Below are 23,573 nucleotides of genomic sequence, written 5' to 3' on the forward strand. Positions count from 1 at the left end.
CTTCTATCATTTTCTACTCCCAAATCAGCTTCCCTCATCCCCCCTCCCTCTCTGTCGAGTGACACGTGGTCCCTGGATGCTGAGTTCAAAAAGGCATCAAGGCTCAGCAAGAGAGCTCCAGGGCTATACAATCCCAACCTAGCTGGCGGCCAGATGTCTGGTAGCTTCTCAGTCTGGGATATCGTAAAGCCATAAACCAAGCCCTTCACTGAGCTCAAAGACATTCCAGATAAACATTAAACCAGACATCACATTCAACATCCATTTTCCCCTATGATTTCATATCTTGGATTATGAAAGACTTGCATAAAAACCAGACATTTATTCAGATCGGTCACTTTAATACAAATCGTCTGATATATTACACCCCCTAGCTGACAGCTACAGGAGAGCAGAAAATGATATCTCCTTAACCGTCCCAGCAGGTATGTCATATTTCATATCTAGACGTTCAGCAGATGATTCTGCGTATTAATCTAACCGTGGATAGAATGTTACATGTACCTAGGAAACGTTATTGACCATAGTATAATTTGCGAGGGATTTGGTCATAGCCTGAGCTCCCCGCCTACAACACCCCTCCCCAGATGAGGCGATTGGTTCTCTGCTGTAAGGAGACACCCTGCTGAGTTCCTAGAAAACGGCTGTTATGTTTAGTTGAGCAGAGCTGAGTTGAGTTGAAGATTCTCCCTTTTAACATCGGAACTAACTTTGGGAGACGGCCCTTTTGCTCTGAAACTTGAAAGCTGATTAAACCAAGGCTTTTGGCAAGTACTTTATCTAAATTCCTTTCTGTTATCTCTTTGCTGTGTTATTGCGCTCTGTATATTTATATATATATTGGCTACATCTTTTCTGTAAATATCTTTATTGCACCATTTTGACCTTTTAGTAACAAATTTTACTTTCTGAAAGTGTTGAACTGTTTCTAAAGCTCTTTAATGCAAACTAAGAATCCCTGCCTCTGAAGAGCGCTACTGTGTGTGTTTTAAACTTCGGTATATCGCTGCCTGCGGTGACAGTGGTATACAAACGCTTATGCAAACATCCTAGTGTTATTGCTGATATTGGCGAGTTTCCTCTTTCTCTGTACAAAAAGGAGGTGGTGGCATTGTGAAGGGTTAATTGCATAATTAACCTGACCCAGTAACAATCGCTCCCAGGCTGCAGGTACACAGATTGTGGTCCATTAGCTGGAAAATCCTTGTGCAGGGTGCAGTTGGGCGTGGCATTGTTACGCACGTGACAGCACGGTTTTAGATTGGCTAGTCCTTCGGTCACGAGTTTGGAGAGAAGGGCTGGGGTATGACGCCACGATCGTCACAGATGGGACTTGTAGTTTCTCAACAGCTGGAGGGCCACCAGTTTGACACCCCTGCTCCAGAGGGTCCACCACCACCACCATTGGTCACGACCTACTGGAAGGGGTTTCTTCCTCTTTGCCCACAAAATCATCCACCCATGACCAGTGACTGGACTTACACTGAGCCGGAAAGGGCTCTTCCCAGCCAGCACCCACAGTGTGAGCCGCCGGATTGGGATGAAGGAGCCTGGAGTGGCACTTCTAGTTTTTTTAAGCAGACAATAGTTTAACTAAATCCAGCCATCGTGTGCATTCTCCTGGACTCTCGGTGTGCTTTGTGTACTTCTTCCAGATCCGTGCAACAATCCAACATGAGACCTTTCCTTCCTGTAAAAAAGACTGCTCACTGCAGCTTTCTATCCTTGTGCAGGGTGACTGGTCTGGACTCCGCCCCCTCCTGTAGTTTTATCCAAGAAACCTGTAATGGGTGGGGCCTGTTGACCCCCTCCCACAGCTCTGCTCTCTCTCCTTGTGCAGGGTGACTGGTCTTGACTCCGCCCCCTCCTGTAGTTTTCTCTAAAAAACCTGTAATGGGTGGGGCCTGTTGGCCCCCTCCCACAGCTCTACTCCTTCTCCTTGTGCAGGGTGACTGGTCTGGACTCCGCCCCCTCCTGTAGTTTTATCCAAGAAACCTGTAATGGGTGGGGCCTCTCTCTCCTAGGGTGACTGGTCTGGACTCCGCCCCCTCCTGTAGTTTTCTCTAAAAAACCTGTAATGGGTGGGGCCTGTTGACCCCCTCCCACAGCTCTGCTCTCTCTCCTTGTGCAGGGTGACTGGTCTTGACTCCGCCCCCTCCTGTAGTTTTCTCTAAAAAAAACCTGTAATGGGTGGGGCCTGTTGGCCCCCTCCCACAGCTCTACTCCTTCTCCTTGTGCAGGATGACTGGTCTGGACTCCACCCCCTCCTGTAGTTTTATCCAAGAAACCTGTAATGGGTGGGGCCTGTTGGCCCCCTCCCACAGCTCTGCTCCCTCTCCTTGTGCAGGGTGACTTGTCTGGACTCCGCCCCCTCCTGTAGTTTTCTCTAAGAAACCTGTAATGGGTGGGGCCTGTTGGCCCCCTCCCACAGCTCTGCTCCCTCTCCTTGTGCAGGGTGACTGGTCTAGACTCCGCCCCCTCCTGTAGTTTTATTCAAGAAACCTGTAATGGGTGGGGCCTCTCTCTCCTAGGGTGACTGGTCTGGACTCCGCCCCCTCCTGTAGTTTTCTCTAAAAAACCTGTAATGGGTGGGGCCTGTTGGCCCCCTCCCACAGCTCTACTCCTTCTCCTTGTGCAGGGTGACTGGTCTGGACTCCGCCCCCTCCTGTAGTTTTCTCTAAGAAACCTGTAATGGGTGGGGCCTGTTGGCCCCCTCCCACAGCTCTGCTCCCTCTCCTTGTGCAGGGTGACTGGTCTGGACTCTGCCCCCTCCTGTAGTTTTATTCAAGAAACCTGTAATGGGTGGGGCCTCTCTCTCCTAGGGTGACTGGTCTGGACTCCGCCCCCTCCTGTAGTTTCCTCTAAGAAACCTGTAATGGGTGGGGCCTGTTGGCCCCCTCCCACAGCTCTGCTCCCTCTCCTTGTGCAGGGCGATTTGTCTGGACTCTGCCCCCTCCTGTAGTTTTATCCAAGAAACCTGTAATGGGTGGGGCCTGTTGGCACCCTCCCACAGCTCTGCTCCCTCTCCTTGTGCAGAGTGACTTGTCTGGACTCCGCCTCCTCCTGTAGTTTTCTCTAAGAAACCTGTAATGGGTGGGGTCTGTTGGACCCCTCCCACAGCTCTGCTCTCTCTCCTATGGTGACTGGTCTGGACTCCGCCCCCTCCGTAGTTTTCTCTAAGAGGCTTGTAATGGGTGGGGCCTGTTGGCACCCTCCCACAGCTCTACTACCTCTCCTTATGCAGGGTGACTTATCTGGTGCACTATAAAAAGAAGTTAATGCCATTTCAAGATGTCATTTTAATCATTCTATCTCTGGAGAGTCAATGAAAACAATCGCTGGTGATCCTGCCATAGAGGTTCTTGTTCAGATCACTTCCTGTTATAGGGTGACAACGCCCTGTCCCTGGCTCTCAGTTGTGCGTTAACGTTGTCACCCTGTCACAAGGGCTACCGATGGAAACTACTAACCCCTCGCCCTCCAGGAGGATTCCCCCCCCCCCCTCCTGACCAGGCCATTTTTTGCGATACAGCACTGCGTTACTTTGACCATTGCGCGGTCATGCAACACGTTGTAAAAAAAAAAATTGTCAATTTTTTTGAGAAAAAAAAAAAACACAATATTTTTTACTATTAACCACTCGCCCTCCAGAGGATTTACCCCCCACCCCCCTCCTGACCAGGCCATTTTTTGCATTACGGCGCTGCGTTACTTTCACTGACAATTGCGCGGTCATGCAACGCTGCCTCCAAATTAAATTTACGTCCTTTTTTCCCCCATAAATAAATCTTTTTATTTTGGTATTTGATCGCTTGTGCATTTGTTATTTTTTTGCGCTATAAAAAAAAAAAAAGACCGACAATTTTGAGGGGAAAAAAAATATTTTTTACTTTTTGCTATTAACCCCTCGCCCTCCAGAGGATTTCCCCCCCCCTTCCTAACAAGGCCATTTTTTGCGTTACGGCGCTACGTTCCTTTAACTGACAATTGCGCGGTCATGCAACGCTGCACCCAAATGAAATTTATATATTTTTTTCCCCACAAATGGAGCTTTCTTTTGGTGCTATTTGATTTTTTTATTATTTTTGCACTATAAAAAAAAATGACTAACAATTTTGAGGAAAAAAAATATATATCTCCTCCTAGTGTCCCCTCTATTCCTGTTCTGGTGACAACGCAAACTTTTGGAGTTATCCTCAACTCTCAATCCAGGTGACGTGGCCGATCAGGACTATTAGGGGGTGAACTTCCCTGACGGGGACCCGGACGGCAATAAAATCTTGCAATGTAGCAAAAATGTGAATTGAAGGGCCACGCCACTGCTTGAAAGGTCCATATACCAGTTAATTCCAGTAAGGGGACATTCGAAAGAGTTACGGATGCATTTGTAGGATCCAAAAACACCCCCTTTATCAGGGCTCAGGATAGAAAACAATGTATATTGCAGCCATTCTCAGCCATTGTACTGTGAAATCCTAGGGTTCTTCTAGAGGATGCTGAGGGTTCTTTGACCTGTGGCTAATTGACCTCTCATCTGATGGAGCCACCATAGCTTTGGGTCCAGTGCCCCTTGGCAAAGCCAGAGGAATGACACCTCAATGATCTCAATCAACCGTCTGTAAGAGTAAAATATACTATATGCGTTATATGCGATGTGAGGTCCACACTTGTTCCCTTGGGCCAGAAGAAGATTGTGGTGGTCAAGGGAACAAGTGTGGACCTCACATCGCTGGAGGAAGCCCAAGGAGTAAGTTTACCATAATGTACATTAAATGTTGATGTAGGTTAATGTTACCCAACCTCAAGTAGCCCCAAGAGGCCATGTTTTGGGAATGTCCCTTAGATAACATAGCCGCCATAAGTACCAAGCCAACTAGGGGGAGAAATAAGACGTTGGGCCAGAAGATTGTGGTGGTCAAGGGAACAAGTGTGGACCTCACATTGCTGGAGGAAGCCCAAGGGGTACTTTTACCATAATGTACATTAAAGTATAACTAAGATGATTTTTTTTCTTTGGGAAGAGTGGTGAGGGATTAGAACCCCTAGCAGATTTTTACTGCTAATCAAGGAACGTGAAAAGATAGCTTTGGACCAGTTGGACCGTATCTTAGTGGCCATAAGTGCAAAAGCCAACTAGGGTAGCCTTTAGATAAGATAGCCACCATAAGTACCAATCCAACTAAGGGGAGAAATGAGACCTTGGGCCAGAAGAAGATTGTGGTGGTCAGCGTCTCATTTCTCCCCCTAGTTGGCTTGCTACTTATGGCGGATATCTTATCTATTCCCAAAACATGGCCTCTTGGGGCTACTTGAGGAATGAGGTTGAGTAACATTAACCTACATCAACATTTAATGTACATTATGGTAAACTTACCCCTTGGGCTTCCTCCAGCGATGTGAGGTCCACACTTGTTCCCTTGACCACCACAATCTTCTGGCCCAATGTCTCATTTCTCCCCCTAGTTGGCTTGGTACTTATGGCGGCTATCTTATCTAAGGGACATTCCCAAAACATGGCCTCTTGGGGCTACTTGAGGAATGAGGTTGGGTAACATTAACCTACATCAACATTTAATGTACATAATGGTAAACTTACCCCTTGGGCTTCCTCCAGCGATGTGAGGTACACGCTTGTTCCCTTGACCACCACAATCTTCTTCTGGCCCAACATCTCATTTCTCCCCCTAGTTGGCTTGGTACTTATGGCGGCTATCTTATCTAAGGGACATTCCCAAAACATGGCCTCTTGGGGCTACTTGAGGAATGAGGTTGGGTAACATTAACCTACATCAACATTTAATGTACATAATGGTAAACTTACCCCTTGGGCTTCCTCCAGCGATGTGAGGTACACGCTTGTTCCCTTGACCACCACAATCTTCTTCTGGCCCAACATCTCATTTCTCCCCCTAGTTGGCTTGGTACTTATGGCGGCTATCTTATCTAAGGGACATTCCCAAAACATGGCCTCTTGGGGCTACTTGAGGAATGAGGTTGGGTAACATTAACCTACATCAACATTTAATGTACATTATGGTAAACTTACCCCTTGGGCTTCCTCCAGCGATGTGAGGTCCACACTTGTTCCCTTGACTACCACAATCTTCTGGCCCAACGTCTAATTTTTCCCCTTAGTTGGCTTGGTACTTATGGCGGCTATCTTATCTAAGGGCTACCCTAGTTGGCTTTTGCACTTATGGCCACTAAGATACGGTCCAACTGGTCCAAAGCTATCTTTTCACGTTCCTGGATTAGCAATAAAAACCTGCTAGGAGTTCTAATCCCTCACCACTCTTCCCAAAGAAAAAAAAATGGTCTTAGTTATACTTTAATGTACATTATGGTAAAAGTACCCCTTGGGCTTCCTCCAGCGATGTGAGGTCCACACTTGTTCCCTTGACCACCACCATCTTCTTCTGGCCCAATGTCTCATTTCTCCCCCTAGTTGGCTTGCTACTTATGGCGGCTATCTTATCTAAGGGCTACCCTAGTTGGCTTTTGCACTTATGGCCACTAAGATGCGGTCCAATTGGTCCAAAGCTATCTTTTCACGTTCCTTGATTAGCAATAAAAACCTGCTAGGGGTTCTAATCCCTCAACTCTTCCCAAAGAAAAAAAAATGGTCTTAGTTATACTTTAATGTACATTATGGTAAAAGTACACCTTGGGCTTCCTCCAGCGATGTGAGGTCCACACTTGGGCCAGAAGATTGTGGTGGTCAAGGGAACAACGTCTCATTTCTCCTCCTAGTTGGCTTGGTACCTATGGCGGCTATCTTATCTAAGGGACAATCCCAAAACATGGCTTCTTGGGGCTACTTGAGGAATGAGGTTGGGTAACATTAACCTACATCAACATTTAATGTACAATATGGTAAACTTACCCCTTGGGCTTCCTCCAGCGATGTGAGGTCCACACTTGTTTCCTTGACCACCACAATCTTCTTCTGGCCCAACGTCTCATTTCTCCCCCTAGTTGGCTCGGTACTTATGGCGGCTATCTTATCTAAGGGCTACCCTAGTTGGCTTTTGCACTTATGGCCACTATCTTATCGAAGGGAAATTCCCAAAGCATGGTATGTTGGGGGACTTGAGGTTGGGAACCACAGACCTACATCAACGTTATCACATGGATAGCAATACCAATAAAATAGGGTCCAACGCCATCTTTCCACTTTCCTTAACTAGCAATAAAGACCTGACAGAGGTTCTAGTCTTTCACCACTTTATCCAAATCTAAAAAAAAATAATTGCCTTTATAGTTTAATGTGCAGGAATGTAGAGCGCATAATGGTAGACTTACCCCCCTAGCTGGGCTTCCTCCAACGTTGTGAGGTCCACGCGTGTTCCCTCCACCACCGCGATCTTCTTGCAGCCCAACGTCTCCTTTCTTTGGAGGCCAATGGTGAGATGTAACTCTTTGGCATGTGCGATGGCGTTATATCATCCCGTCGCTCGGGACGGGGAAAGGCATTCCTTGTCGGACAAAAAGAAACTCTACCTATTGGCGAAGTTCATTCCGCTTCCTAAACCTACAGCGGTCCTGGATCCATCCGAGATCTGCATTGAAATCCAGTAAGGACGTCTACGGCCTCACCAATGAGATGGAAGCGCACGGACGGTGCGGCGAAGCTGCGATCGACAAAGAGATCTGCACTGTGCAGTCTATTTATTCTACGCTATGACTCCTGAAGGATCTGGGGAGAGCAGAAACCGGGCACACCCTGGGTGGGGATGACTTGTTTAAATGGACAGGGAACGCCTGCTGCTCACACACCCTTCTCCTCCTCCATAACCCCCTCCCCGTAGGAAGAAGGCGGGTGTGAACGCTCATCGGGTGAGCTCACGTTACCCTCATTAGCAACAGAAAACACTTTGCAGGAATGTAGCCTGGGAAGAATTGCAAAGTGAATTGATACAAGGACCCAGGGGCGGACTGACCATTTGGAAACTCGGGCACCGCCCGAGGGGCCGGGGTCAGTAGGGGGCCCCATGAGATGCCCCTGGTACCTTTTTCATAGGCTTTTTTTGAGTTTGGGCAAGGATACAGGGGCCCCATGATCCCCTATTGCCCGGGGGCCCCATGAGCTGTCAGTCCGCCCTTGCAAGGACCATGGTCCTTCTGGCTCTGGGATTTTGCGCTCCGCAACCTCGTTACAGGAGGATTGACGCCTGTTGCGCTTTATGGCTGGTTTTGTACACCGTTGCCCGGGGTCAGTAGGGGGCCCCATGAGATGCCCCTGGTACCTTTTTCATAGGCTTTTTTTGAGTTTGGGCAAGGACACAGGGGCCCCATGATCCCCTATTGCGCCCCTGGGTTGCTACCTATAGGATTACTGCGCCTTTGGTAGGATGGTTCTTTAGAGCGTGCCCCTCACCCGCAGACTCGCCTTCCTCCTTGGTTCAAGGATGTTTGCGGTGCGTCCCCGCATACGGATGCGCAACCTTCCCGGCAAAGGTGTCCCCGCTGGGTCGGCTTCTTAGTGCGCGTGTATGCCAAGTGAGGTGGCACTTGGTGAGGAGGCCGGGGTGTCCATACCAGACGCTGAGTACTCGCTGCAGCTCCGTATACGGAGGGCAGCGTTACCGAACTGGTTTCTAGGAGGCTGGCGGCTGGGCCACACAGCTTCATTGGTTGTTGTGGTGCACGTCTGCGCCATAACAACCATTGATGATGTGCAGCTCATCAATCAGTGTCCTAGTAACCAATGAGGCTGTGGCCTAGCAACCAGTAATGCTGTACTGCCCAGAAACCTGCGTCCTAGGAGCTAGTGATGCTGTGTGGCTCAACTGCCTGCGTCCTAGCAACCAGTGCACCAGTGCTGCTGTGTAACCCAGCCACCAGTGTTGTAGCAACCAGTGAGGCTGTGTGGCCCAATTTCTGTGTCCTAGCAACCAGGGGCAGACTGACCATTTGGAAACTCGGGTACTGCCCGAGGGCCCGGGGTCAGTGGGGGGCCCCATGAGATGCCCCTGGTACCTTTTTCATAGGCTTTTTTGAGTTTGGGCAAGGACACAGGGGCCCCATGATCCCCTATTGCCCGGGGGCCCCATGAGTTGTCAGTCCGCCCCTGCTAGCAACCAATGATGTTCTGCAGCTCAGCTGCCAGCGTCCTAGCTACCAATGATGCTGTGCAGCCAAGCTGCTGGCATCCTAGCAACCAATAATGCTGTACTGCTTTGAAACCTGCATCCTAACAACCAATGATGCTTTGTGGCCCAGCTGCCTGCATCCTTGCAGCCAATGTTGTGCAGCCCTGCTGCCAGCGTCTTAGACACCAATGATGCTGTACAGCCAAGCTGCCAGCATCCTAGCAACCAGTGATATTGTGCAGGTAAGCTGTCAGCATCCTAGCAACTAATAACACTGTACTGCCCAGAAATCTGCATCCTAGCAACCAATGATGTTGTGCAGCCAAGCTGCTGCATCCTAGCAACCAATAATGCTGTACTGCTCAGAAACCTGCATCCTAGCAACCAATAATGCTGTACTGCTCAGAGCTCTGCATCCTAGCAACCAATGCTTTTTGGCCCAGCTGCCTGCATTCTAACTACCACTAAAGCAGTAAAGCCCAGCTGCCTGCATCCTAGCAGCCAGTGATGATGTGCAGCCCTGCTGCCAGTGTCGTAGCCACCAATGATGCTGTGCAATCAAGCTGCCAGCATCCTAGCAGCCAATGATGTTGTGCAGCCGAGCTGTCAGCATCCTAGCAACCAATAAAAATGGTACTGCCCAAAAAAAAGCATCCTAGCAACCAATAAAACCGGTACTGCCCAAAAACCAGCATCCTAGCAACCAGTGTAACTCCGCTGCCAGTGTCGTAGCCACCAGTGATGCTGTGCGGCTCAGCCACCAGCATCCTAGCAACCAATTACACTGTATGGTCTGTCCCGGAAATACAGCAGGAAGTCAGAGGCTCTCTTAGTTGTCATGTCTCGTTCTGGTGACTACTGGAAAATTTTGTTTGCCGCTTCCCTTCCCCGCCCACCACTAAATACCCATTTTACTCACCTAGAACTGCGGTGACACTCCAGTGCCAAGTCTTCGCTTCTGTATACAGGAAGTGGGGGCCTTCTCCAGGTGTCCATGTCTCTGCCTGAGTAACAGACACTTCCTATTTCCTGTCCAGTGGTGAGGGCCTTTTCTTGGTGTCCATGTCACTGCCTGAGTAGCATAGACACTTCCTATTTCCTGTTCAGTGGTGGGGACCTTCCCTGGGTGTCCATGTCACTGCCTGAGTGGTATAGACACTTCCTATTTCCTGTCCAGTGGTGAGGGCCTTTTCTGGGTGTCCATGTCACTGCCTGAGTGGTATAGACACTTCCTATTTCCTGTCCAGTGGTGAGGGGCTTTTCTGGGTGTCCATGTCACCGCCTGAGTAGCATAAACATTTCCTATTTTCTATCCAATGATGAGGGTCTGCTCTGGGTGTCCATGTCATTGCCTGAGTAACGCATACACTTTCTATTTCCTGATTAGTGGCAGGGGCCTTCCCTGGGTGTCCATGTCACTGCCTGAGTGGTATAGACACTTCCTATTTTCTGCCCAATGATGAGGCATGCTCTGTGTGTCCATGTCGCTGCCTGAGTGGTTTATACACTTCCTATTTTCTGTCCAGTGGTGGGGGCCTTCCCTGGGTGTCCATGTCACTGCCTGAAGGTATAGACACTTCCTATTTCCTGTCCAGTGGTGAAGGGCTTTTCTGGGTGACCATGTCACCGCCTGAGTAGCATAAACATTTCCTATTTTCTATCCAATGATGAGGGTCTGCTCTGGGTGTCCATGTCATTGCCTGAGTAATGCATACACTTTCTATTTCCTGATTAGTGGCAGGGGCCTTCCCTGGGTGTCCATGTCACTGCCTGAGTGGTATAGACACTTCCTATTTTCTGCCCAATGATGAGGCATGCTCTGGGTGTCCATGTCGCTGCCTGAGTGGTTTATACACTTCCTATTTTCTGTCCAGTGGTGGGGGCCTTCCCTGGGTGTCCATGTCACTGCCTGAAGGTATAGACACTTCCTATTTCCTGTTCAGTCCTGGGGACCTTCCCTGGGTGTCCATGTCACCGCCTGAGTAGCATAGACACTTCCTATTTTCTGTGCAGTGGTGGGGACCTTCCCTGGGTGTCCATGTCACTTCCTGAGTGGTATATACACTTCCCATTTTATGTCCACTGGTGGATGCCTTCTCTAGGTGTCCATGTTGCTGCCTGATTGGTATAGACACTTCCTATTTTCTGCCCAATGATGAGGGCCTGCTCTGGGTGTCCATGTCACTGCCTGAGTGGTATAGACACTTCTTATTTTCTGACCAGTGGTGGGGGCCTTCCCTGGGTGTCCATGTCACTGCCTGAAGGTATAGACACTTCCTATTTCCTGCTCAGTGGTGGGGACCTTCCCTGGGTGTCCATGTCGCTGCCTGAGTGGTATAGACACTTCCTATTTTCTGTCCAGTGGTGGGGGCCTTCTCTGGGTGTCCATGTCACTGCCTGAGTGAAATTTCCACCGTCCAATGGTGTGGTGCTCTCAGTATCCAGAAGAAGAGTTTGCTATATTAGCCTTAAAACAAACGGGGGGGGGGGGGGAGAATCTACCCATGGGGGGGGGCATAGGCAGCAATAAAATCCTGGCAGGGGTTCTAATCCCTCCCATCTCTATGCAAAACAAAAATAAAAAAATGTTTTAGCTCTACGTTCACATCTCTGGCCATACACTATACAATCTGATTGTACAATCTTCTTTCCACTTACCAAAACTATGTCATAGGTGGCCACACCCATACCATCCATTCACTTAGCATCCAATCAGACTTGTAGTACATGCGTTTGCAGGGCGTTTGAGGCGTGGCCCCATCCCCTTGACAGAAGGGTTGCATTTGAAGGCGGTACAGCCCGCCGTACCCAACATGAGAGATCATGTTCGCCGTGGCGGTGGCACGGGTCCGCCCCCAGAACGCACGCGTTGGCTTTTGCGCATTCCTCCATCGGTTTCAATGGGCTGACACGTGCACAAGAACACGTAAAAAAAAATGCGGCGGGTACAAAATTTAAAATTGTGCCACACCGGATCACATGGTACAGCGGCGCCGTGACTTTGGTGGCACGCCTTCACTAGATGCGTTTGGGTCCTAGGGCGACAACTGTACTGAGCAGCATTGTCACCCTAGGAAAGGAAGCATTTTAGGACTACATAACACCTCCCTCTCTTCTCCATCAGAGGGGGGAGGTGTTTTGTAGTCTGCACAGATAGCAAGGAACAATGCAACATTGACTTTAACAGAAAATAAATAAATAAAAGCGTGTTACACAACAACTTCCTCTCTTCCCTCTCACAGGGGAGGTGTTTTGTAGTCCATTGAGCTAGCGGGGAACAATGTAACTGATAACAGTCCAGAAGAGAACAGCCCAAAAAAAGAATAGGGGAACTCTACGTGTGTTAGAACTACATAACACCTCCCTCTCGTCTCCATCATGGGGGAGGTGTTTTGTAGTCTGCACAGATAGCAGGGAACTATTCAAACTGATAACAGTCCAGAAGAAAAGAGACCAAAAAGAATCGAATAGAAGAACTGTACATGTGTTAGGACTACGTAGCACCTCCCTCTCGTCTCCATCATGGGGGAGGTGTTTTGTAGTCTATTGACCTAGCGGGGAACAATGTAACTGATAACAGTCTAGAAAAGTACAGCCCAAAAAAAGAATAGGGAACTGTACGTGTGTTAGAACTACATAACACGCCCCTCTTGTCTCCATCATGGGGAAGGTGTTTTGTAGTCCATTCAGCTAGTGGGGAACAATGTAACTGATAACAGTTCAGAAGAGAACAGACCAAAAAGAAACGAATAGTAGAACTGTACATGTGTTAGGACTATGCACACTGATAACAGTTCAGGAGAGAACAGCCCAAAAAAAAAATAGGGGAACGCTACGTGTGATAGAACTACATAACACCTCCCTCTCGTCTTTATCATGGGGGTGGTGTTTTGTAGTTGGCACAAATAGCAGGGAACTATGCCAACTGATAACAGTCCAGAAGAAAACAGACCAAAAAGAATCAAATAGAAGAACTGTACATGTGTTAGGACTACGTAGCACCTCCCTCTCGTCTCCATCATGGGGAAGGTGTTTTGTAGTCCATTGAGCTAGTGGGGAACAATGTAACTGATAACTGTTCAGGAGAGAACAGACCAAAAAGAATCGAATAGAAGAACTGTACATGTGTTAGGACTACGTAGCACCTCCCTCTCATCTCCATCATGGGGAGGTGTTTTGTAGTCCATTGAGCTAGCGGGGAACAATGTAACTGATAACAGTACAGAAGAGAACAGACCAAAAAAGAATAGGGGAACTTACGTGTGTTAGAATTACATAACAGCTCCCTCTCGTCTCCATCATGGGGGATGTGTTTTGTAGTCTGCACAGATAGCAGGGAACTGCAAACTGATAACAGTTCAGGAGAGAACAGACCAAAAAGGATCGAATAGCAGAATCGTATTGTTTAGCATTAATGTAGACATCAATAAAGCAATGATTTCTTAAAAGCATTCTAGAACTACAAAACACCTCCATCTCTCTTCCATCATGGGGGAGGTGTTTTGTAGTCTGCACAGATAGCAAGGACCAATGCAAACTGATAACAGTCCAGAAGAGAACAGACCAAAAAAGGCATAGGAGAATTGTATAGAGTCTACATACATAGAACTACATGACACGGTGTTAGGACTACATAACACCTCCCTCTTCTCCATCATGCAGGAGGTGTTTTGTAGTATGCACAGATAGCAGGAAACAATGCAAACTGATAACAGTTCAGGAGAGAACAGAACAAAAAGGGAGCAAAATAGAACTGTAAAGAGTTTACATAGAAATCAATAAAGCAATGCTTTCCTAAAAGTGTGTTAGAACTACATAACACCTCCCTCTCTTCTCTCTCACAGGAGAGGTGTTTTGTAGTCCACTGAGATAGCAGGGAACAATCCAGAAGAACACAAACCAAAAAGGAATAAATAGGAAAACCGTATTGTTTCAAGTTTACATGGACACCAATAAAGCAATGCTTTCTTTAAAGCGTGTTAGAGCTACATAACACCTCCCTCTCTTCTCCATCATGGGGGAGGTGTTTTGTAGTCTACATAGCTAACAGGGAACAATGCAAACTGAGAAAAGTCCAGAAGAGAACAGAACAAATAGGAGAACTGTATAGAGTTTACATCAATAAAGCGTGCTAGAACTACAAAATACCTCCCTCTCGCTTCTGTCGCAGGGGAGGTGTTTTGTAGTCTGCACAGATAGCCAGGAACAATGCAAACTGATAACAGTCTAGAAGAGAACATAGGAGAACTGTATGGAGTTTACATACACATCAGTAAAGCAATGCTTTCTTTAAAGCGTGTTAGAACTACATGACACGGTGTTAGGACTACATAACACCTCCCTCTCTTCTCCATCACGCAGGAGGTGTTTTGTAGTATGCACAGATAGCGGGGAACAATTCAAACTGAAAACAGTCCAGAGAACAGACCAGAAAAAGGGAAGAAACAGGAGGATGGTATAGCGTTCACACAAACTTTAATAAAGCAATGCTTTCTTAGAGAGAACTACAAAACACCTCCCCCTCTTCTCCTTCATGGCCTAGAAGGATTCTGGCTGGGGAGGTTAAAAACATCAAAATGGAGCAATAAGAGAAATTGATTGATGGGCGTTCACATAGGCGAACATAAAACCCCCCCAAAAATAAAACAAATCACTCTTAAAAACATGTTACATAACACCTCCCTCTCTTCTCTCTCATGGGGGAGGTGTTTTATAGTCTGCCGAGATAGCAAATTAACTGATAGCAGTCCCTAAGAGAACAGACCAAACATGAACGAATAGGAGACCTGAATAGTTTACATAGACATCAATAAATCAATCCTTTCCTAGAAGCGTGTTAGAACTACATCACACCTCCCTCTCTGCTCTGTCACGAGGGAGGGGTTTTGTAGTACACCAAGGGAACTAATAGTCTACAAGAGAACAGACCAAAAGGGAACAAATAGGAGAACTGTATAGAGTTTACATAGACATCAATATAGGAATCGTTTCCTAGAAGCGTGTTAGAACTACATCACACCTCCCTCTCTGCTCTGTCACAGGGGAGGTGTTTTGTAGTCCACCAAGGGAACAATGTAATTGCTAATAGTCCAAAAGAGAACAGACCAAAAAGGGAACAAATTGAACTGTATAGCGTTTATGTAGACATCAACAAAGCAATCCTTTCCTAGAAGTGTGTTAGAACTACATCACACCTCCCTCTCTGCTCTGTCACAGGGGAGGTGTTTTGTAGTCCTTCAACGGAACTAATAGTCCACAAGAGAACAGACCAAAAGGGAACAAATAGGAGAACTGTATAGAGTTTACATAGACATCAGTATAGCAATCCTTTCCTATAAGTGTGTTAGAACTACATCACACCTCCCTCTCTTCTCTAGCACAGGGAGGTGTTTTGTAGTACATCAAGGGAGCAATGTAACTGATAACAGTCCAGAAGAGAAAAGACCAAAAAGCAAACAAACAGGAGAATTGTAGAGTGTTTACATAGACATCAATAAAGCAATCCCTTCCTAGAAGCGTGTTAGAACTACAAAACACCTCCCTCTCTTCTCTAGCACGGGGAGGGGTTTTGTAGTACACCAAGGGAACTAATAATCTACAAGAGAACAGACCAAAAGGGAACAAATAGGAGAACTGTATAGAGTTTACATAGACATCAATATAGCAATCGTTTCCCAGAAGCGTGTTAGAACTACATCACACCTCCCTCTCTGCTCTGTCACAGGGGAGGTGTTTTGTAGTACACCAAGGGAACAATGTAATTGCTAATAGTCCAAAAGAGAAGAGACCAAAAAGGGAACAAATTGAACTGTATAGCGTTTACGTAGACATCAAGAAAGCAATCCTTTCCTAGAAGCGTGTTAGAACTACATCACACCTCCATCTCTGCTCTAGCATGGAGGGAGGTGTTTTGTAGTCCACCAAGGGAACAATGTAACTGATAACAGTCCACAAGAGAACAGACCAAAAGGGAACAAATAGGAGAACTGTATAGAGTTTACATAGACATCAATAAAGCAATCCTTTCCTAGAAGCGTGTAAGAACTACATCACACCTCCCTCTCTTCTCTAGCACGGAGGAGGTGTTTTGTAGTACACCAAGGGAACTAATAATCTACAAGAGAACAGACCAAAAGGGAACGAATAGGAGAACTGTATAGAGTTTACATAGACATCAATAAAGCAATCCTTTCCTAGAAGCGTGTTAGAACTACATCACACCTCCCTCTCTACTGTCACTGGGGGAGGTGTTTTGTAGTCCTGTAAGGGAAGTAATAGTCCACAAGAGAACAGACCAAAAAGTGAACAAATAGGTGAACTGTATAGAGTTTACATAGACAGCAATAAAGCAATCCTTTCCTAGAAGCGTGTAAGAACTACATCACACCTCCCTCTCTTCTCTAGCACGGGGGAGGTGTTTTGTAGTCCACCAAGGGAACAATGTAATTGTTAATAGTCCAAAAGAGAAGAGACCAAAAATGGAATGAATGGAACTGTATAGCTTTTATGTAGACATCAAGAAAGCAATCCTTTCCTAGAAGTGTGTTAGAACTACATCACACCTTCCTCTCTACTGTCACGGGGGAGGTGTTTTGTAGTCCACCAAGGGAACAATGTAACTGATAATAGTCCACAAGAGAACAGACCAAAAAGCAAACAAATAGGAGAACTGTATAGCTTTTATGTAGACATCAATAAAGCAATCCTTTCCTAGAAGCGTGTTAGAACTACATCACACCTCCCTCTCTGCTCTGTCACAGGGGAGGTGTTTTGTAGTCCTTTAAGGGAAGTAATAGTCCACAAGAGAACAGACTAAAAAGTGAACAAATAGGAGAACTGTATAGAGTTTACATAGACATCAATATAGCAATCCTTTCCTAGAAGCGTGTTAGAACTACAAAACACCTCCCTCTCTTCCCGGGGGAGGTGTTTTGTAGTCCGCCAAGGGAACAATGCAACCGACAACAGTCCAGAAGAGCACAGACAAGAGAAATGTATTGGGTCACAGCAATGCGGTCATTCGCAGTATTCAGCGGAAGGATTTCTTGGCCCCGCGTTGAACGCCCCTTGTGTAGGGGGGGGGGTGGGGGGTGACACCACCGAGAGGCTCTGCATTCTGGTATTCGGTGTATTTTCTGCGTTTCTCGGGGCACTAAAGTGGTTAATAAGACATCTGCACTTAATAAAAGAGGAGAGAATGAAAAGGGTCCCCCTCCCCCTTCGCTGTTGTCCCCCCCCCCCCCCCAGCATCCTGCTCCCCTTCTCCATGGAACTGCAGGGGAACAGGGTGGAGATCTGGCAGAATGTGCGCAGGAGGGGGGGCGGGGCGGGGTGGGGAGGTGGGGGCGGGAGGGGCGGGGAGGGAGACGGTGCATGGATGGGAGGACAAATGTCCCATTCACCAAAAGGGAATTCCTGGCGTCCATGAAGGCGGCTCTAGTGACACCAAAAATCATCAGAAACCCCAAAAATGACTTTTTATTACCTAGTCTGGGAGGGGCCAATTCCCCGATACAGCCCTCCCTCTTCCGGCCAATTACTGTCTGTGCTGGCCCAGCTCCTCTGTCCCTCCCCTCCATATAGATAACATTTTATGTAGCTGTGAAGTGGAACCTCAACCTTCAAGTAACCCCGACAGGACGTGTTTGTAGGATATCCACCCGGCATGGGTGTCATTGGCTTGGCCAAGGAAAATTCTGAAAGCCTGGCCTGTATGTGCTGAGGGGAGGAGCCCTGCTACAGGGCATCGGTCTGCAAACTGCGCCCCGGGGGATACGGCCCCTCCGCTGACACCGATGATGGGGCCCAATGACACCGATGATGGGGCACTATTCCTCCCACTGACACCAATGATGGGCACTATTCCTCCCACTGATACCAATGATGGGGCACTATTCCTCCCACTGACACCAATGATGGGGCACTATTCCTCCCACTGACACCAATGATGGGTCATTATTCCTCCCACTGACACCAATGATGGGGCACTATTCCTCCCACTGACACCAATGATGGGGCACTATTCCTCCCACTGACACCAATGATGGGGCACTATTCCTCCCACTGATACCAATGATGGGGCACTATTCCTCCCACTGATACCAATGATGGGACACTATTCCTCCCACTGACACCAATGATGGGGCACTATTCCTCCCACTGACACCAATGATGGGGCACTATTCCTCCCACAGACACCAATGATGGGCACTATTCCTCCCACTGACACCAATGATGGGGCACTATTCCTCCCACTGACACCAATGATGGGCACTATTCCTCCCACTGACACCAATGATGGGACACTATTCCTCCCACTGACGCCAATGATGGGCACTATTCCTCCCACTGACACCAATGATGGGACACTATTCCTCCCACTGACGCCAATGATGGGGCACTATTCCTCCCACTGACACCAATGATGGGGCACTATTCCTCCCACTGACACCAATGATGGGGCACTATTCCTCCCACTGACACCAATGATGGGTCATTATTCCTCCCACTGACACCAATGATGGGGCACTATTCCTCCCACTGACACCAATGATGGGGCACTATTCCTCCCACTGACACCAATGATGGGTCACTATTCCTCCCACTGACACCAATGATGGGTCACTATTCCTCCCACTGACACCGATGATGGGGCACTATTCCCCCCACTGACACCAATGATGGGGCACTATTCCTCCCACTGATACCGATGATGGGGCACTATTCCTCCCACTGACACCGATGATGGGGCACTATTCCTCCCACTGACACCGATGATGGGGCACTATTCCCCCCACTGACACCAATGATGGGGCACTATTCCCCCCACTGATACCAATGATGGGGCGCTATTCCTCCCACTGACACCAATGATGGAGCACTATTCCTCCCACTGACACCAATGATGGGGCACTATTCCTCCCACTGATACCGATGATGGGGCACTATTCCATCCACTGACACCAATGATGGGACACTATTCCTCCCACTGATACCAATGATGGGGCACTATTCCTCCCACTGACACCAATGATGGGGCGCTATTCCTCCCACTGACACCAATGATGGGGCACTATTCCTCCCACTGACACCAATGATGGGGCACTATTCCTCCCACTGACACCAATGATGGGGCACTATTCCTCCCACTAATACCAATGATGGGGCACTATTCCTCCCACTGACACCAATGATGGGACACTATTCCTCCCACTGACACCAATGATGGGGCACTATTCCTCCCACTGACACCAATGATGGGGCACTATTCCTCCCACTAATACCAATGATGGGGCACTATTCCTCCCACTAATACCAATGATGGGACACTATTCCAATGATGCAAGGATGGGGACTAATGACACCAATGATGAGGTACAATTATCCCCACTGACAGGGATGAAGGGGCACAATTTCTCCCAATGACACCAACAGGGCCCAATGACACCAATGATGGGGTACAATTCCAATGACACCAATGATGGGGCACAATTCCCCCCACTGACACTGATGAAGGGGCACAATTCCTCCCAATGACACCAACGGGGCCCAATGACACCAATGATGGGGTACAATTCCAATGACACCAATGATGGGGCACAATTCCCACCACTGACCCTGATGAAGGGGCACAATTCCTCCCAGGGACACCAATGATGAGTACAATCCCAATGATGCCAATGATGGGGACTAATGACACCAATGGTGAGGCACAATTCCCCCCCACTGACACTGATGAAGGGGCACTATTCCTCCCAATGACACCAACAACAGGACCCAATGACACCAATGATGGGGCACAATTCCAATGATGGGGACTAATGACACCAATGATGGGGCACAATTCCAATGATGGGGACTAATGACACCAATGATGAAACACAATTCCCCCCCACTGACACGGATGAAGGGGCACAATTCCTCCCAATGACACCAACGATGGGGCACAATTCCCCCCAATGACACCAGCGGGGCCCAATGACACCAATGATGGGGTACAATTCTAATGATGCCAATGATGGGGGATTAATGACACCAACGATGAGGCACAATTCCCCCCAATGACACCAGCGGGGCCCACTGACACCAATGATGTAGCACAATTTCTCCCAATGACACCAATGATGGGTTATGATACCAATAATGGGGACTAATGACACCAATGATGAGGCACAATCCCCCCCACTGACACGGATGAAGGGGCACAATTCCTCCCAATAACACCAACGATGGGGCACAATTCCCCCCAATGACACCAGCGGGGCCCACTGACACCAATGATGTAGCACAATTTCTCCGAATGACACCAATGATGGGGTACAATTCCAATGATGCCAATGATGGGGACTAATGACACCAATGATGGGGCACAATTCCCCCCCACTGACACTGATGAAGGGGCACAATTCCTCCCAGTGACACCAATAACAGGGCCCAATGACACCAATGATGGGGTACAATTCCCCTCACTGACCCTGATGAAGGGACGCTATTCCTCCCAATGACACCAACATTAGGGCACTGTTTATTCCCACTCGGGACCTTTTCTTCTCCCATTGGCCAGAATCCGGCCCCCCCTTAGGTCTGTAGGATAATAAACTGACCCTTTGTTTAAAAAGTTTGGAGACCCCCAGCTACAGGGTGTCACTTGAGTGTAAGCTCTGAGCCTGCTGGGGCTGCTGACATCACATTGGGGACACGTTGCTATGAACAGTCCGGGGATTGAACGGGGAATGTTGGAACCCGGCTTTTTTTTTATTTTTTTTTTATTGCTGTGTCCTGTCAGGGAGACTTTCCTTCACTTCCTTTTCCAGAGACTCAACAGGAGGTGAGAGGAAATCTCTCCAATGTGGGGAAAATTCTGGTGTCCCCATACAAGGATTTCCCCTCATATCCTATATCTGGTGACAACGAGAACATTTTGGATTTTATAACACTTTCTATTCTGGTGACAATGTTCTCCGAGAGAGAGAGAGAGAGAGAGAGAGGAGGGGGGTGAATGTTCAACTGGGGGCACTGATGGCAATACAAACAAATAAAACTAGCTCCCTGAGTAGTGCTCGGGGAGCTGGAGCCATGCTGATTGGATCTGTGATCGGGGAGCTGGAGCCATGCTGATTGGATCAGTGATCAGGGAGCTGGAGCCATGATGATTGGATTTGTGATCGGGGAGCTGGAGCCATGCTGATTGGATTTGTGATCGGGGAGCTAGAGCCATGCTGATTGGATCTGTGATCGGGGAGCTGGAGCCATGCTGATTGGATCAGTGATCGGGGAGCTGGAGCCATGCTGATTGGATTTGTGATCGGGGAGCTAGAGCCATGCTGATTGGATCAGTGATCGGGGAGCTGGAGCCATGCTGATTGGATTTGTGATCGGGCAGCTAGAGCCATGCTGATTGGATCTGTGATCGGGGAGCTGGAGCCATGCTGATTGGATCAGTGATCGGGGAGCTGGAGCCATGCTGATTGGATTTGTGATCGGGGAGCTAGAGCCATGCTGATTGGATCAGTGATCGGGGAGCTGGAGCCATGCTGATTGGATTTGTGATCGGGGAGCTAGGGCCATGCTGATTGGATCAGTGATCGGGGAGCTGGAGCCATGCTGATTGGATTTGTGATCGGGGAGCTAGAGCCATGCTGATTGGATCAGTGATCAGGGAGCTGGAGCCATGATGATTGGATTTGTGATCGGGGAGCTGGAGCCATGCTGATTGGATTTGTGATCGGGGAGCTAGAGCCATGCTGATTGGATCTGTGATCGGGGAGCTGGAGCCATGCTGATTGGATCAGTGATCGGGGAGCTGGAGCCATGCTGATTGGATTTGTGATCGGGGAGCTAGAGCCATGCTGATTGGATCAGTGATCGGGGAGCTGGAGCCATGCTGATTGGATTTGTGATCGGGGAGCTAGAGCCATGCTGATTGGATCAGTGATCGGGGAGCTGGAGCCATGATGATTGTATCTGTGATCGGGGAGCTGGAGCCATGCTGATTGGATTTGTGATCGGGGAGCTAGAGCCATGCTGATTGGATCCGGGAGCTAGAGCCATGCTGATTGGATCTGTGATTAGGGAGCTGGAGCCATGATGATTGGATCTGTGATTAGGGAGCTGGAGCCATGCTGATTGGATCTGTGATCGGGGAGCTGGAGCCATGCTGATTGGATCTGTGATCGGGGAGCTGGAGCCATGCTGATTGGATCTGTGATCGGGGAGCTGGAGCCATGCTGATTGGACGAAGCAGATGACGCGGTTACAATGTCATGCAACCCGCGAGTGGCGTGGGATGACTGCGCTAGAGACAAACGTTCGGTCATTCTGTCCGCCATTAGAGGGCGGCGGTGTGATGGCGGTCAGGAGGAGGTCACTCTGCCAGTCATTAAAGCAGAACGTCCAGCATCATCTAGCGCTTTCCTCCCCAACCTGTCTGTGGCCCCGCCCCTTTCATCCATTGGCATTTGATTTTCAATCATGGAGGCTCAGCATCACATGTGGGCGGTCCACATGCAAATGAAGCCTACCTAGGAACGCCCATTCCTCCAGACACACCCACTCATTAAGGCAGGTTATTTGCATAACTCCTCCCGAGATCCAACCCACTTCCTATGTCAGGGCGGAGGGCTCTTGGGAGGAGGCTGTGATGTTTTCAGGAAGCTATGTATAGCACCCTGCTGGCCCCTCCCACCAGCCATGATCTGTCTACATTGCATAGAGAAGCACAGAGACCCAGTGATGACATCGCTGGGTCTAAAATAAGGTGTTTATTGAGAAGAGGAAGGTCATTGGCTGGCTGATGAGTGGAAGGCAGATTCACCAGACCGCACTATAGCCAAAACACGGCCACAGCGCGCTCAGTTTGTCCATGGATGTCCTCCCTCCGGGGCGTGCACTGGGTGTGATGTGTGATCAGCTGTGTCCAATCACGGGGGAGAACAGTGTCAATGGGAAATGTCGGTTATTGGCAGTCCTCTGCTCAGGCTGACAGCGCGGTAAGCAAGGAGACATCTACACTTATCATCAGTGCCGGCTATCAGTGCCCATCAGTGCCCATCAGTGCCGGCTATCAGTGCCCATCAGTGCCTCCTCAGTGCCGGCTATCAGTGCCCATCAGTGCTGGCTGTCAGTGCCCATCAATGCCGGCTATCAGTGCCTCCTCAGTGCCGGCTATCAGTGCCTCCTCAGTGCCGGCTATCAGTGCCCATCAGTACCTCCTCAGTGCCGGCTATCAGTGCCTCCTCAGTGCCGGCTATCAGTGCCTCCTCAGTGCCGGCTATCAGTGCCCATCAGTGCTGGCTATCAGTGCTGGCTCTCAGTACCCATCAGTGCCTCCTCAGTGTTGGCTATCAGTGCCTCCTCAGTGCCGGCTATCAGTACCCATCAGTGCTGGCTGTCAGTGCCTCCTCAGTGCTGGCTATCAGTGCCCATCAGTGCCTCCTGTGCTGGCTGTCAGTACCCATCAGTGCCTCCTCAGTGCCGGCTATC

At 48.7% G+C, this 23,573-nt stretch overlaps 1 protein-coding gene across 2 annotated transcripts in view; it reads right to left on the minus strand.

Moving 5' to 3' along the window:
* The window catches only part of LOC149457046 (Krueppel-like factor 8), a 97,750-nt gene that overhangs the window by 38,045 nt on the left and 36,132 nt on the right, over positions 1-23,573 (minus strand). Inside the window, exon 1 of one of the 2 annotated variants that reach the window (XM_089684130.1) lies at positions 7,303-8,013. The exons of the other annotated variant lie outside the window; for it this stretch is intronic. The gene's annotated coding sequence lies outside the window, so the exon portion shown is untranslated. Of the gene's footprint in view, positions 1-7,302; positions 8,014-23,573 lie in introns of those variants that run through there. 2 annotated transcript variants of the gene reach the window in all.

Source organism: Staurois parvus, unplaced genomic scaffold (genome assembly GCF_062004578.1).
Source record: "Staurois parvus isolate SC_StPar_1 unplaced genomic scaffold, SC_StPar_1.0 ptg000337l, whole genome shotgun sequence".
NCBI lineage: Eukaryota > Metazoa > Chordata > Amphibia > Anura > Ranidae > Staurois > Staurois parvus.